The following is a 17,127-nucleotide window of genomic DNA, read 5'->3' on the forward strand; positions in this document are numbered from 1 at the left end:
AATTCCAAATTCCTCTAGCCTGTAAAGACACTGCTGCAGCTGCTGCTAAGTCGCTTCAGTCATGTCCGACTCTGTGTGACCCCATAGACGGCAGCCCACCAGGTTCCCCCGTCCCTGGGATTCTCCAGGCAAGAACACTGGAGTGGGTTGCCATTTCCTTCTCCAATGCATGAAAGTGAAAAGTGAAAGTGAAGTTGCTCAGTCCTGTCCGACTCTTAGCGACCCCATGGACTGCAGCCCACCAGGCTCCTCCGTCCTTGGGATTTTCCAGGCAAGAGTATTGGAGTGGGGTGCCATTGCCTTCTCCATTAAAGACATGAATCACACTGATTTTAACTGCCTCTCTTAAGCACTGATCTACTCTTACACTTGCTGAAAGCTCATCAAAGGCATCTGACCTGTTTCATTCATGTTTCTATTTCTGTATCTCTCCTGGAACTCCCTCACCTCCAACAGCAGTCACCTTCTATAATGCCTGACACATATTAAAAACTCAACAATTGTTTGCAAAAAAGTGAAAACCCAAACGAGCTATTGGGCATTAGATTCCCAAGAGTTCCTCTGAGAAGTAAAGGTACCTCCTCAGAGCCTTTGATGAATTCCCCTAAAAAGCTAGGAGTGCGATAGAATAGTATGTGCTATTACTACTAAGGAAGGTGTCAGGAAGACCACTTACTCTCATTGGCCTTTAGTTTCCTAATCTGCAAAATGAAAACAGCAGATGTAGCATCTTAATACTATCACTTAAAAAAAAAAGAAAAGCTCATTTTTCAAGAACCTACGACACATGGAGGAGGGAAGCAGAGTGATGAGTGGTAGGCATGTCTTTTGAAAATCTTTCCATGAGATTCTGATATTCTCTCCCACCCCCAACATGAGACTCTTTAGTTTAGGTCTGAACACAAGAGAATTGGGTTGGAATGGAGGAGTATATGGTGTTCCGGGAGAAGGCAGAAGTTCTAGATAATTTTTTAAAAAAGGAGTGAAGCTTAAAAAGGAGTGATGCTGACTCCCAGGAGAATGAAGACAGAAAATGTTCAGAGGGCAGGGAAGAGGTAAAGGAAAGTCACCGCTGGATGTTTTATTATCCACGTAGACCGAGGATAAATATAGAGAAAAGTCTGAGGCTATGATCCTGGATGTCTTATTGATGACCCTGTGTGTTTTGGGGTAATTCTATGGTCCAAATTCATGGAGTGCATTAGAAGTATGTGAGGGCATGCTCAGGACCATGAGGGTGCAGGATGTGGGGGAGGGAGAAGCTAGGAAGATGCTTTCATTCCCACTGGCCTGGTGGAAAAAAGAAAATCTAAGATGGAGTAGGTGGTGGCTGTGGAGCAGGAACCAAGAAGGCTTGTTACATGGTCTGCAGGAGAAAAGGCCAGGAGGGGCTATAATATCCAAAAGACAGCCCCAGAGAGGATGTCCCAGCAGAGCTTTTGAGATGTGCTCTGTAACTCTGGGCTCTGACCTTGATTTAGTCAAGGCCTTCCCACTCCAGTATTCTTGTCTGGAGAATCCCATGGACAGAGGAACCCCACAGGCTACAGTCTGTGACGTCGCAAGAGCTGGATGCAACTTAGCGACTAAACTGCTAAATTACTTCATCATGTGGCTCCTGGACTATTGCAGGAGCCTCCCAATGAGTCTCAGTAACATCTACTTCAAGTTATGTTCCCCACTAGTACCACCAAAGTGATCTTTTCCCCTCCGCATTATAGGTACGTTAAAAATATAATCATATACAGATTTATGTATTTAATATATGCATATGTATATATATTGTCCTTTGTAATTATTTTATTAAAAGGGTATTGATTATATTATACACATCCTTCTGTATCTTTCCTTTATCATTCAGCCAAACACATAGAATTTCCTCTAAGTTTTCTAGTAGTTCTGCAATTCACAATTTTTGTTGCATAATAATCCACAGTATAGATGTACCAGCCTATTCAGCTTGGGGTCACTGTAAACAGCAATAACCAATCCAGTAAACACATGTGCGTGTATATATATATAAATATTCCTTTGGCATCTGTGTCCTTAGAAACTTTTCTTTTTATTTATATAAGCTAGGTTCACAGAAGTTAGACTGCTAGGTCAAAGAATATATGTACTTATACTAATGATTGTTGCTTTCTAGCTTCCAAGAAGCTGTAAATTTATCACTATCCTAACCAGCAGTGTCTGAGGACACTCTTTATTCTCTGCACCCCTGCCAGCAATAGATATGATAGTTCTTTTTAATTTTCACCAGTCTGGCAGGTACAAAAAGATACTTCTTTGTTATTTTAATTTATGACTATCAGTGAACTGAGTACATTTTGTGCCATCTGCATATGCCCTTCTATGAATTGTATGTTGATATAATTTTTCTGTTTATTGTGATTTAGTTTTTTGTCAATTTATAATTTCTCTTTGTGTGGTAAAAGAATTGACACTTTACCATCTGAATTACAAAAACTGTATTGTCTTATTATCTTTGTTCTGTCTTTTTTTTGTCAGAATGCATAAATGAAATTTTTTATTGAGGTAAAATTTGCATGTCATAAAATATACCTTTTAAAGTGTACAATTCATTGGTTTTCAGTGTATTCACAGGTTGTACAACCATTAGTCCTATCTAATTCTGGGACATAGTCATCCCCCTGAAGAGGCCCTGTACCCGTTAGCAGTCACTCCTCATGCCCCTCTTTCCCAAGTCCCTGACAACCACAAATCTGATTTCTGTCTTTATGAATTTGCCTATTCTTGACATTTTCTATAAATTGCATGGAATCATGCAATATGTGGCCTCTTGTGTCTGCTTCATTCTCTTGGCATAATGTTCTCAAGGTCCGTCCACGTTGTAGCATGCATCAGAACTTCATTCCCTGTCATGGCTCAATATTCCCTTGTATGCTGCTACTGCTAAGTCACTTCAGTCGTGTCCGACTCTGTGCGACCCCGTAGACAGCAGCCCACCAGGCTCCCCGTCCCTGGGATTCTCAAGGCAAGAACACTGGAGTGGGTTGCCATTTCCTTCTCCAATGCATGAAAGTGAAAAGTGAAAGTGAAGTCGCTCAGTAGTGTCTGACTCTATCGACCCCATGGACTGCAGCCCACCAGGCTCCTCCATCCATGGGATTTTCCAGGCAAGAGTACTGGAGTGGAGTGCCATTGCTTCTCCGATTCCCTTGTATGGATACACCATATTTTGTTTAACCATTCATCAGCTGATGGACATTTGGGTTGCGTCTACCTGTGGCCTATTGTGAGCAGTGCTGCTATGAACATTCGTATACAAGTTTTTGTACAAAGATGTTTTCATTTCTCTTCAGTCTTTACTTAAGAGTGTAGCTGCAGAGTCACATGGTGTCTCAATGTTTAACCTCTGAGAAACTGACAGACTAGTTATTTTCCCAAGAAGCTGCATCATTTTACATTTCCCAGTGATGTATGAGGCTTCCAGTTTCCCCTCCTATTATGTGGAAGAACTTTTATAAAAGGGTTGGTGCTAATTCTTCTCTCAAAATATTTAGAATTCACCAGTGAAACCACTTGGTTCTAGGCTTTTCTTTGAGGAAATTTTTCTGTTATTAACTCAGTCTGTTTACTCATTATAAGTCATTCAGATTTTTCTATTCCTCCTTAATTAATGTGTATCTTTCTAGAAACATGTTCATTTTTTCTGTCTTTTAGCTTGTTGGCCCACACTTATTCATAGTATTCTCCTAATTCTCTCTATTATAAGATCAATAGCAATGCCTCCTAATTTTAGTAATTTGAGTCTTCTTTCTTTTTTACCAGTCTGGTTAAAAATTAATCAATTTGTTGATTTTTTTTCAAAGAATCAAATTTTTATTGTATTGACTTTCTCTAGTATTTTCTATTCTATGTTTTATTTGTTTCCATTCAAATCTTTATTATTTCCTTCCTTCTCCTTTCTTGAAGTTTAGTTTACTCTTATTTGTCTAGTTTCTTAATTAGGGTAGACAGTTAGGATTTTGTTTTGAAATCTTTCTTCTTTTTTCATATACTACTTTACAGCTATAAATTTTCTATCAAGCATCACTTTTGCTGTATCACATAGGCTTTAGAAAATTATATCTTCATTTCCTTCTTCCCAGTTTTCTAATTTTCCTCATGACTTCTTCTTAGACTCATTGGTTATTTAGGAGTTTGTTGTTTAATTTTCATGCACTTATTAATTTATCAAATTTCCTTTTGTATTGATTTCTAATTTCATTCTATGTGGATAAAGAACAAACTCTGTGTGATTTTTATCCTTTTAAATTTAGTAAGGCTGGTATTGTGGCCTAACATATGGTCTATCCTGGAGAATGTCTATATGTACTTGAGAATGTCAATGCAGCTCTTGTTGGGTAGAAAGTTCTGTAGATATCTGTTGGGTCTAGTTGGCTTGTAGTGCTGTTCTATGTAGGGAAGTATTCTATTTTTTAATTGATTTTCTGTCTAGTTGTTCTATCCATTATTAAAAGTAGGATATTGAAGATTCCAACTGTTATTATTAAAGTGTCTACTTTTCCCTTCAATTTGTCATATATTTTGCTTCATGCATTTGGGAACTCTGTTGTTAGGTGCATATGTATTTATATTTCAATGTCCTTCATTGTCTCTTGTAACAATTTTTGTTTTAAAGTCTATTTTTTGATATTGGTACAGACACACCTCAGACTTCTCTTGGGGCATAGTGGTTAGAATTTGGGGCTTTCACTGTGATGGCCCGGGTTAAATCCCTGGTCAGGAAAGTTGCCACAAGCTGTGTGGTGTGGCCAAAAAGAATAAAATAACATTAAGTTTTAAGGGAAGGCTGGCATGCTGCGGTCCATGAAGTTGCAAAGAGTCAGTCATGACTGAGCAACTGAACTGACTGACTGAAGTTTTAAAAAAATTAAAAGGTATAGGTACACCTCAGAGATATTTCAGGATTGGTTGCAGGCTACCACAACAAAGCAAATATCCCAGTAATATGAGTCACACAATTTTTTTGGTTTTCCACTGCATATAAAAGTTATTTTTATAGTATACTGTAGCCTATTAAATGGAGAAGGCAATGGCAACCCACTCCAGCATTCTTGCCTAGAAAATCCCATGGACAGAGGAGCCTGGTAGGCTTCAGTCTATGGGGTTGCGAAGAGTCCAGACACGACTGAGCGACTTCACTTTCACTTTTCACTTTCATGAATTGGAGGAGGAAATGGCAACCCACTCCAGTGTTCTTGCCTGGAAAATCCCAGGGACGGCAGAGCCTGGTGGGCTGCCGTCTATGGGGTCGCACAGAGTCAGACACGACTGAAGTGATTTAGCAGCAGCAGCAGCAGCAGCAGCCTATTAAGTGTGTGACAGATTTATGTCTAAAAATGTACATATCTTAATTTAAAAATACTTTATTACTAAAAAATGCTAAACATCATCTGAGCCTTCAGTAAATCATAATCTTTTTGCTGATGGAAGGTCTTGCTTCAGTGTTGATGGCTACTTGCTGATCAGGGTGGTGGTTGCTAAAGGGTGGGTGACTGTGGCAATTTCTTAAAATACTGATAAGACAGCGGTGAGGTTTGCTGTATTGATTGACTTGCCTTCATGAATACCTTCTCCTTTCATGAATGATTTCTCTGTAGCATGCGATGCTGTTTAACAACATTTTACTTACAGTAGGACTTCTTTCAAAATTGGAGTCAATCCTCTGAAACCCTGCTGCTGCTTTATCAACTAAGTTTATGTAATATCCTAAACCCTTTACTTTCATTTCAGCAATCAATTAAGTTTGCCATCTTACATGGGAACAGTCCATGGTACCCGAAAACAATTACAATGGTAACATCAAAGATCACTGATCACAGGTTACCATAACAAATATAACAATAGAAGTTTGAAGTGCTGCAAGTATTACCAAAAGGTAAAACATACACAAAGTGAGCAAATGCTATTGGGAAAATGATGCCAATAGACATACTCAATGCAGGGTTGCCGCTAACCTTTGATTTGTAAAAAATGCAGCATCTGCAAAGTGCAATAAAGTGAAGCACAATAAGACACGTATATCTGTATAGCTATTCCAGCTCTCTTTTGATTACTGTTTGTGTGATGATATATCTTTTCCATCCTTACACTTTCAACCTATGTATGTCTTTGAATCTAAAGTGAGTCTGTTGTAGGCAGCATATGGTGGGATTATATTTTATGGATTCTGCCAGTCTCTGCCTTTTGATTGGAGTTTAATAATTATATTTAACGCTAAATCTGTTTGCATTTAATGCAATTACTAAAGAGGTATTATTTACATTTGCCTTTATGCTATTTGTTTTTACATGTCTTTTTTGTTACTCCAGTCCTCCATTATTGTGTCATTTGTGTTAAATATTTCCTAGTAGTATACCTTAATTAAGTCCTTTGTCACTTCTTTTACTATCTATATTTTTTAATTATTTTCTAAGTAGCTGCCCTGGTGGCTGCCAGGCTGCTGGTTTTCACAGAGATTGTGAGCTATTGACCTTCAGGGCTACTGCAGAGCTGGTGAGAGGGAGATGAAAATAGGACAAGCTAAAAAGTCATGTGTCCACTGTTCTTATCACAATTCAGCCACATTTCTTGTATAAATGCCCCTTGGATTTCTTCAACCCTTTGGTTAATTTTCAGAGTTCTGAAAAAGTTTGTTCCAAACATTTTTGCTAGTGTTATTATTGCCTTTATGGAGGAGTGAATTTTTGAAGGTTCTTACTCTGTCATTTTCACTGATGTCTTTGTAACATCTTTTTTCCCCATAAAAAGTCATATTAATGTGTATTTTCTGTAAAGGTTTGCTTTTTAAATTTGTATAGAGTTAAATATGTCTATACTTTATTTATTCCAGGCGTCCACTATTCATTAGCAAAGTCTCCTCAACCTTAGACTGTAGTCTTCTAGGTTAATGTATGGGGCTTCCCTGGTGGCTCAGATGGAAAAGAATCTGCCTGCAAGCCAGGAGACCTGGAGATAGATAAATACCACATATAATATAAATGTGTATATATTATGCATGTACATAATACATTCAAAGATATGCATCATGGTTTTGTGCAAACAACATACATATTCAATTTATTTATATAATTGTATATATCGATATAATGATGTAATGAATTGTTTTAATAGATACTCTCATATGGGACTACCTTTAGTATAAAACTTGCTTAATCACAATATATTTTTCTTTAGACCATTGCCAGATTCTATTTGCTAATATTTACATTTGAATTTTGTACCTATGCTTATAAGCAATATTGGGATATAGTTTGTATTCCTTGTTGTCTTCATCAAGTTTCTTTTTTATCATCTGAAACAGTTAAATGGAAATTACCTTTCTTAAGTTACATAAAATCTCCTAGTGATTTTTAAAAATATAATTCACTAATCAGTTTGTCTATTTCTTCTCCAGTAATTGAGCAAATCAAGATTTTCATTTCCTCTGAAATCAATTCTAATGGGGAGTGTTTTACCTAGAATTAATACATTTACTGTTTTAAATATTGCTGGTGTAAAGTTCAAGGACGTAGCAGTGCCGTGTCTCCTTTTTATTTCCAATCTTGTCTATGTTTATGCTTTATTTTTCTCCCCGTTAATGAGACTTGCAAGAGGTATATCTGTTTTATTGTTTTTCTTTTTAAGAAAATCAGATTTTGGATTTATTTATCCTTTCCATTTTAAAATTTCCATTTCACTGATTTCAAAGAGGAAATTTAAAAAGAAATCACTTCCTAGCTATATACGAGTGAAAAATATAACACTTCATACAAAATAATACAAGACGCTATAAAAGCAGTACTTAGTTATTAAAGAACACTGAAAAATAAAGGAACCAAGGGCTCACTTTAAACTATAACAGTGAAATAAACCAAGCAATCAGGAAGAAAAGAATCAATAAAGACAAAAGTTAAAATCAAAGAGATCTTTCAATTCTGGTTCTTCCTTGCTTATATGTTTTATCTCTACCTATACGGGGTAAAAGATAAGACCAGCTTCTTAGCATAAAGCATGGCACCTAAAGTCACTTATCATCTAGTATCTATTTACCTCTTGGCCCCATCAGTTGGCATTCTTCAACACAATTCAGGCTTCAACAATACCTAGTTGCCTGAATTCCCAAATACATTCTCTTCCTTGCCTTTATTTTATTGCATTTTATCCCAGTTCTGCGGAATGAGCTTCCCATCTTCTTCCACCTGGCAAGCTCCTTTTAATCTTTCAAAATCCAGCTTTATGGCATCTCGGTAGGAAGTATCCCCAGCTTCTCCACCAGATAGAAAAAAAATTTTTCTTCTTCTGAGCTCCACCTCTGCCTCTATATATCTTCACTGTTAATTTTGTACAGTGTTTGCATCTGCCTCTTTATAAGACTAGGAGCACCTTAAAGGCAGAAATTATATTTTACTGGGTTCTCTAATGACTCCCAGTTCAGTACCTGGAAAGTATTATCAGCTTGAAAACTATTTATTGAATGAGTCAATGAAAGCCATGACTGTAATATCCAATCATTCAAAGTCCTTGTTTGCTGGAATACTCTATCATGGTGTTTTATATATTTGCTTTTTCTACTTTCTGTACATTTGATTCCTCATAATCTTTTACATAATACATTCTGCTCCCATCATTTCAATAAAATGGCTTAACCCAAAATCTCCAACAGCCTTCTTGCTACTGAATTATTCAGTGACCCTCCTTTCCCCCAGGTCTTGTTTGGCCTTCAAGTAGCATTTCTCCTGTAAAACCCTTCATCTTTTTGCTTCTTCCCTCCTTTGATTGTAGGGCAGCATTCTCCCTGCTGCTGCTAAGTCGCTTCAGTCATGTCCGACTCTGTGCGACCCCATAGCTGGCTCCCCCGTCCCTGGGATTCTCCAGGCAAGAGTACTGGAGTGGGTTGCCATTTCCTTCTCCAATGCATGAAACTGAAAAGTTAAAGGGAAGTCGCTCAGTCATGTCCGACTCTTAGCGACCCCATGGACTGCATTCTCCCTAAGCATATATTTTAAATTGCTTCACTTAGCTGCTTCTAAACAAGTTTCATCCGTGTACTTACTCGTCGTCTTCATTCTTTTCTGAATGGCTTCATGCATTCCTGTGGGGACAGATGGAAAATTTTTTGAGGCTCATCCATGCTGTTCTCCACAGTGGCTGTACCAGTTTACAATCCCACCCACAGCACACAAGAGTTTCCTTTTCTCCACATCCTTGCCAGCATTTGTTATCCCTTGTCTTTCTTGATGATAGCTATTCTAACAGGCGTGAGGTTATAAATGATATAAAATCTTGTCCCCTATTCACACGGGGCTCCTCCTCTGTGGAGCACTTCTTCTGTCTGTCTCTTTAGTTCACCTGCCATTCTGTTTTATTGAAGTATAGACCCACAGAATGTCAGAACTGAAAAGGGAAACTGAGGGCCCACAGCTGGAGTGACTTGTCTAAGGCCATATGGCAAAGAGCCAAGGCCAGGGCCAGATCCACTTTCTTAAGGACAGTATCTTTCCCACTTGACTCTCTGTCTGCTCCCTCTTTATACCACCTTCTTTCAGATGCCTCCCTAATGGGAGATGGTGTAAGGGAAAGTGTCAGGGAGTGAAAGGAAATCCATAGGCCATGGGGCCATCGTGTGTGTGTGTGTGTGTGTGTGTGTGTGTTTCCCTCCTTTATATTCTATGCATAGCCCTCTGTGCGGCTGCATCAGGCTCCTGGAAATGAGCAGAGAAGTCTCTGATCTTGACAGGATCTGTGAGGAGAGAAGTCGTCACTCCTGGCTCTTCCCAAATGACTCACCTTCTAGAAGATACCCAGAGCCCACCCAACCTGGGCTCTGGCACTCTCTACCACAGCAGGGTCAGAGGTGAGCCCTGAATGGCTCACACAGCCACACAGCCTTGACATGTCACTGTCTCTCAGAACCCAGATCCCTAGACATTATGGACATTGATAAGCCCATGACCCATCTCACTCCATCGCCTTGGCAGATAGCAACCCAGCGAAAGCCTCTGACCTCTGTCCTGCTCTGACTCTCATGGCTCAAACACAGAGCAAGGAATAGCTCAAAGGGATGTCAAGCTCCAGCATCCTCCAATATCAAATCTTTAAAAGTGCATTACCATTAATAGATGTGGTTTTATTGTAACTGTTTGGAATTTGAATAGCATGCTATAACCATCCCCATAAATTGGACTTCTTTAGATTTATTAAGCTATTTATTGAATGGTGGGTAATAAACTTTCGGGATTAACAGCTCTGCAACTGCTCTGAGACAGTTACACAGAGAGTTGCTAAAATCCCATAAAATAATTACGAATCAGTCACCATGCTGACAAACCATCATTGTCAAAAGTTCAATGCAGACTCAGGGCCTTATTTAAAAGTTTGCTCTTGTTTGCAGCTTTGATGTTCCTCTTCCTTTCTCCTGGCATTTCCTTTCTTTTCTCTTTTTCCCTGCTTTCTTCTTATTCCCATGTCCTCTTCTCCTCTTCCCCCATTCCTTATCGTTTCTTTCACTTATAATATATGTAAGAAGTAGCATGGTGTAAAGAAAAAAGTTGAGATGTAGAATCCATGACATCTGAGCTCAAGCCAGGGATCTGCCACCTGCTGCCTTTGGGACCCTGGGTGAGTCTCTCTTGGCCTTTCTCTCTTTAGATCAATGCAGAGGCATATGCAGAGCATCCAGAACATGAGGCTTTGGATGACTTTTGGCTTACTTCTCTCCTCCTCCTGCCCCCACTTAGTTCATCCTGAGCGTGACTGCCAGACTGGCTCTCCTGCAGTTCCATACTCTCCATGTCTCTTTTCCATGACTCCTCTGACATCACAGCTCAGCTGCGATATCGAGGCCCATGTGGCCCCCTGCCTTCCAACTTTATCACTAACTTTATCAGTTTATCTAGGAAGGACCTGGCATTATCTGGATTTTACTTCAAGTCAAATGAAAATAAACATTTAAAAATTGTGGTTAAAAAAAATATATATATAAATATATTAAATATATATATATATACACACACACACATATATATATATATAAAACATGGGGGCTTCCCTGGTGGCTCAGTAGTAAAGAATCTGCCTGCCAATATAGGAGACACAGTTTAGATCCCTGGGTCGAGAAGATCCCCTGGAGATGGAAACGGCAACCCACTCCAGTATTCTTGCCTGGGAAATCCCATGGACAGAAGAGCCCAGTGGGCTACAACCCATGGGGTTGCAAAAGAGTCAGACACGACTTAGTGACTAACCAACAAAATATAACGTGAAATTTACCATTTTAACTTTAAGTGTGCAATTCAGTGATGTTGCATACATTCACATGACTGTGCAACCATCGCCACCATCCAACTCCAGAACTCTTTTTATCTTGCAAAACTGCAACTCTGTGCCCATTAAAGAGCAATTCCCCATAGCCCTCTCCCCTAGTTCTATGTAACCAGCATTTTGTTTTCTGTTTCTATGAATTTCACTAGTCGAGTTTCCTCATATCAGTGGAAATGTACAGTATTTGTCCTCCTGTGACTGGCTTATTTCACTTAGCACAATGTCCTCAAGGTTCATTCATGTTGTAACAAGTGACAGATTCCTTCCTTTTAAGGATGAGTATTATTCAGTTGTATGTTTATACTACATTCTGTTTATCCATTCTTCCATCAATAGATACTTGGATTGCTTCCACTTTTGACTGTTGTCAAATAATGCTGTGAATATGGGTGTGCTAACTTCTGCTTGAGGCCTTGCTTTCAATTCTTTTGGACATGTACCTAGAATGAAATTACTGGATCATATGGTAATTTTATATTTAAAATTTTGAGGATCTACCATATAGTTTTTCATAGTGGCAAAAATGGTTTTAAAATATCTTCCTTAATTTTAAGACTAATATACATGCTTTATGAATGATTTGGAAATGACTGTAACAGAAAATGAAAATTATTCATAGCACCACCATTCAGAGATAATCTGTTTACATTTTAATGCTGGCCTTGTAAAATGAGTTTGGAAATGTTCCCTTTTCTTCTGTTTTTCAAAAGATTGTGAGAAGGATTCGGTTCAGTTCAGTCGCTCAGTTGTGTCCAACTCTGCGACCCCATGAATCCCAGCACGCCAGGCCTCCCTCTCCATCACCAACTCCCGGAGTTCACTCAGACTCACGTCCATCGAGTCAGTGATGCCATCCAGCCATCTCATCCTCTGTCGTTCCCTTCTCCTCCTGCCCCCAATCCCTCCCAGCATCAGACTCTTTTCCAATGAGTCAACTCTTTGCATGAGGTGGCCAAAGTACTGGAGTTTCAGCTTTAGCATCATTCCTTCCAAAGAACACCCAGGGTTGATCTCCTTTAGAATGGACTGGTTGAATCTCCTTGCAGTCCAAGGGACTCTCAAGACTCTTCTTCAACACCACAGCTCAAAGGCATCAATTCTTCCACACTCAGCTTTCTTCACAGTTCAACTCTCACATCCATACATGACCACTGGAAAAATCATAGCCTTGACTAGACGGACTTTTGTTGGCAAAGTAATGTCTCTGCTTTTCAATATGCTATCTAGGTTGGTCATAACTTTTCTTCCAAGGAGTAAGTGTCTTTTAATTTCATGGCTGCAGTCACCATCTGCAGTGATTTTGGAGCCCAGAAAAATAAAGTCTGACACTGTTTCCACTGTTTCCCCATCGATTTCCCATGAAGTGATGGGACCAGATGCCATGATCTTCGTTTTCTGAATGTTGAGCTTTAAACCAAGTTTTTCACTCTCCTCTTTCACTTTCATCAAGAGGCATTTTAGTTCCTCTTCACTTTCTGGCATAAGGGTGGTGTCATCTGCATATCTGAGGTTATTGATATTTCTCCCGGCAATCTTGATTCCAGCTTGTGCTTCTTCCAGCCCAGCGTTTCTCATGATGTACTCTGCATAGAAGTTAAATAAGCAGAGTGGCAATATACAGCCTTGACAGACTCCTTTTCCTATTTGGAACCAGTCTGTTGTTCCATGTCCAGTTCTAACTGTTGCTTCCTGACTTGCATACAGGTTTCTCAAGAGGCAGGTCAGGTGGTCTGGTATTCCCATCTCTTGTAGAATTTTCCACAGTTTATTGTGATCCACACAGTCAAAGGCTTTGGCATAGTCAATAAAGCAGAAATAGATGTTTTCCTGGAACTCTCTTGCTTTTTCCATGATCCAGCGGATGTTGGCAATTTGATCTCTGGTTCCTCTGCCTTTTCTAAAACCAGCTTGAACATCTCGAAGTTCAGGGTTCACATACTGCTGAAGCCTGGCTTGAAGAATTTTGAGCATTACTTTACTAGCATGTGAGATGAGTGCAATTGTGTGGTAGTTTGAGCATTCTTTGGCATTGCCTTTCTTTCAGATTGGAATGAAAACAGACCTTTTCCAGTCCTGTGGCCACTGCTGAGTTTTCCAAATTTGCTGGCATATTGAGTGAAGCACTTTCACAGCATCATCCTTCAGGATTTGAAATAGCTCAACTGGAATTCCATCACCTCCATTAGCTTTGTTCGTAGTGATGCTTTCTAAGGTCCACTTGACTTCACATTCCAGGATGTCTGGCTCTAGGTGAGTGATCATACCATCATGATTATCTTGGTCATGAAGATCTTTTTGTACAGTTCTTCTGTGTATTCTTGCCACCTGTTTTAATATCTTCTGCTTCTGTTAGGTCCATACCATTTCTGTCCTTTACTGAGCCCATCTTTGCATGAAATGTTCCCTTGATATCTCTAATTTTCTTGAAGAGATCCCTAGTCTTTCCCATTCTGTTGTTTTCCTCTATTTCTTTGCATTGATCGCTGAGGAAGGCTTTCTTATCTCTCCTTGCTATTGTTTGGAACTCTGCATTCAGATGCTTATATCTTTCCTTTTCTCCTTTGCTTTTCGCTTCTCTTCTTTTCACAGCTATTTGTAAGGCCTCCCAGACAGCCATTTTGCTTTTTTGCATTTCTTTTCCATGGGGATGGTCTTGATCCCTGTCTCCTGTACAATGTCACGAACCTGAGTCCATAGTTCATCAAGCACTCTATCTTTCAGATCTAGTCCCTTAAATCTATTTCTCACTTCCACTGTATAATCATAAGGGATTTGATTTAGGTCATACCTGAATGGTCTAGTGGTTTTCCCTACTTTCTTCAATTTAAGTCTGAATTTGGCAATAAGGAGCTCATGATCTGAGCCACAGTCAGCTCCCGGTCTTGTTTTTGCTGATTGTATGGAGCTTCTCCATCTTTGGCTGCAAAGAATATAATCAATCTGATTTTGGTGTTGACCATCTGGTGATGTCCATGTGTAGAGTCTTCTCTTGTGTTGTTGGAAGAGGGTGTTTGTTATGACCAGTGTGTTCTCTTGGCAAAACTCTATTAGCCTTTGCCCTGCTTCATTCCGTATTCCAAGGCCAAATTTGCCTGTTACTCCAGGTATTTCTTGACTTCCTACTTTTGCATTCCAGTCCCCTATAATGAAAAGGACATCTTTTTTGGGTGTTAGTTCTAAAAGGTCTTGTAGGTCTTCATAGAACCCTTCAACTTCAGCTTCTTCAGCATTACTGGTTGGGGTTGGTATTCTTTAAATGGTAGAATTCACTGGTGAAGCCATTTGGCCCTGGACTTTTGTTTGTTGGGAGGTTTTGATTACCAATTCAATCTCCTTACTTATAATTGATCTGTTCATATATCCTATTTGTTCATGATCAAACCTTAGAAAATTTTATGTTTATGAAATTTATCCATTTCTCCTATGTTTTCCATTTGTTGGCATATAATTATTCATAGTTGTCTCTTATACTCCTTTGTATTTCTGTGGTGTCAATTGTAATGTCTCCTCTTTCATTTAAAATTTTATTCTAGTCCTCTTTTATTTCTTGGTAAGTGTACTTAAAATTTTGTCAATTTTGTTCATCTTTTCAAAACAATAGATTTTAGTCAATGATCTTTTCTATTGTCTTTTTACTCTCTATTTATTTCCACTCTATTTCGTTTATTCCACTCTGGCCTTTTTTTTTTTTTTCTTCCTTCTCCTAACTTCAGGATTAGTTTGTTCTTCCTTTTCTAATTCCTTGAGGTACAAACTTAGTTTGCTTATTTGAGATCTTTCTTCCTTCTTAATGTAGATATTTATCACTATATACTTCTCTTTTAGAACTGCTCTTGCTGTATCTCACTACTTTTGGTATGTTCTGTTTCCATTTTAATTTGTTTTACAGTCGCTTTTCTTTTTTTCCAGTTTTCTTAAAGAATAATTAACATATCATTGTATATGTTTAAGGCATACAGCTTGATGATTTGCTTTATATGTATCACGAAATGATTATCACAATAGTTTCAGCTAACACCGAGATTTTTCATTTCTCTTTTGTTTTCATCTTTGATGCATTGGGTATTGAGGAGCATGTTGTTTAATCTCCACATACTTGTGAATTTTTCAATTTTGTTCTTATAATTGGTTTCTAGTTTCATACCATTGTGGTCAGAAAAGATGCTTGATATGATTTCAATCTTAAATTTATTAAGCCTTTTTTGTGCTCTAATATGTGATCTATACTGGAGAATGTTCTGTGCATGCATGAGACGAATGTGCATTCTGTTGCTTTTGGATGGGATGTCCCATAAATGTTTCTTAAGTTCATCTGATCTAACATGTTAAGTCCAATATTTCCTTATTAATTTTCTGTCAGATGATCTACTCATTGATGAAAGTGAGGGATTGAAGTTTCCCACTATTAGTATATTTCTATTTCTTTCTTTGGGTCATTTAATATTTATATATGTAAGTGCTCCTCTGTTGAGTGCATATTTACTAATGTTATATCTTCTTGGTGAATTAACCCCTTTATTATTATATAATGGACTTCTTTATTTCTTTTTACTGTCTTTGGTTTAAAGTCTGTTTTGTCTAATATGAGTATAGCTAATTCTGCTTTCTTTTGGTCTCCATTTGCGTGGAATATTGTTGTCATGTTCAGTCCACTGTGTCCCTTAAGCTAAAATGAGTGTCTTGTAAGCAGCATGTGTTTTGGTCTTGTTATTTTCTTTGCTTGGGCACTCTGTGTTTTTTGATAGGAGAATTTAGTCTCTTTATATTTAAATGGATTATTGATATGCATTGACTTACTATTGCCATTTTGTTCATTTCTGGTGTTTTGTAATTCCTTTGTTCCTTTTTTTCTCTTTTCTTTCTCTTCTTTTGTGAGTTGATGATTTGCTGCTGTAGTATGCTTTGATTCCTTTCTCTTTACTTTTTTATGTATCCAATACGAGTTTTTGCTTTGTAATTACATGGAGGTTTACGTAAAACATCTTGTATTTATAAAGTCTATTTTAAGCTGATAACAACTTAACATATGAAAGGTCTACATTTTTAACCCCCTCCCATTCTGTGTTTTTGATGTCACAATTGCATCTTTTAACTAGTGTGCTGCTGCTAAGTCACTTCAGTTGTGTCCGACTCTGTGCGACCCCATAGACGGCAGCCAACCAGGCTCCCCGTCCCTGGGATTCTCCAGGCAAGAACACTGGAGTGGGTTGCCATTTCCTTCTCCAATGCATGAAAGTGAAAAGTGAAAGTAAAGTCGTTCAGTCATGTCTGACTCTTCACAACCCCATGGATTGTAGCCCACCAGGCCCCTCTGTCCATGGGATTTTCCAGGCAAGAGTACTGAAGTGGAGTGCCATTTCTTTCTCCATTTATGTAGTGTATGTAATAACAAATTATTATAGTAATAGTTATTTAGCACTTTTGCATGTTAGTCTTCACATTAGAGCTAGTATGACTTACCCACCCCATTACAACACTAGCATCATTTACTCAATGAACATGAGTTTGAGCAAACTCTGGAAGATAGTGAAGGACAGGGAAGCTTGGTGTGCTACAGTCCATGGGGTTGCAAAGAGTCAGACACGACTTAGCAACTGAACAGCAACATTAGAATATTCTAAATTTAACTATATGTTTTCTCTTATCAGTGAGTTTTATACTTTCATATGTTTTCATGTTACTAATTAGTGCCCTTTTATTTCAGCTTAGCATTTCTTGCAAAATTGGTCTGCTTGTGATCAATAGCCTCAGCTTTTGACTGTGTGGAAAACTCTTTATCTTGCCTTCAATTCTGAAGGA

General features: G+C 38.5%; 1 long non-coding RNA gene across 1 annotated transcript; it reads right to left on the reverse strand.

Moving 5' to 3' along the window:
- Window positions 1-6,551: 6,551 nt before the first annotated feature.
- Window positions 6,552-14,682, reverse strand: LOC133257270 (uncharacterized). The gene is made up of 3 exons (XR_009739495.1): window positions 14,117-14,682; window positions 9,062-9,100; window positions 6,552-6,975 (listed from the first exon to the last, which is right to left on the reverse strand). It is a non-coding gene; the product is annotated as an uncharacterized LOC133257270 (long non-coding RNA).
- Between the last annotated feature and the right edge of the window lie 2,445 nt (window positions 14,683-17,127).

The sequence above is a fragment of the Bos javanicus genome, chromosome 11 (assembly GCF_032452875.1).
Source record: "Bos javanicus breed banteng chromosome 11, ARS-OSU_banteng_1.0, whole genome shotgun sequence".
Lineage (NCBI taxonomy): Eukaryota > Metazoa > Chordata > Mammalia > Artiodactyla > Bovidae > Bos > Bos javanicus.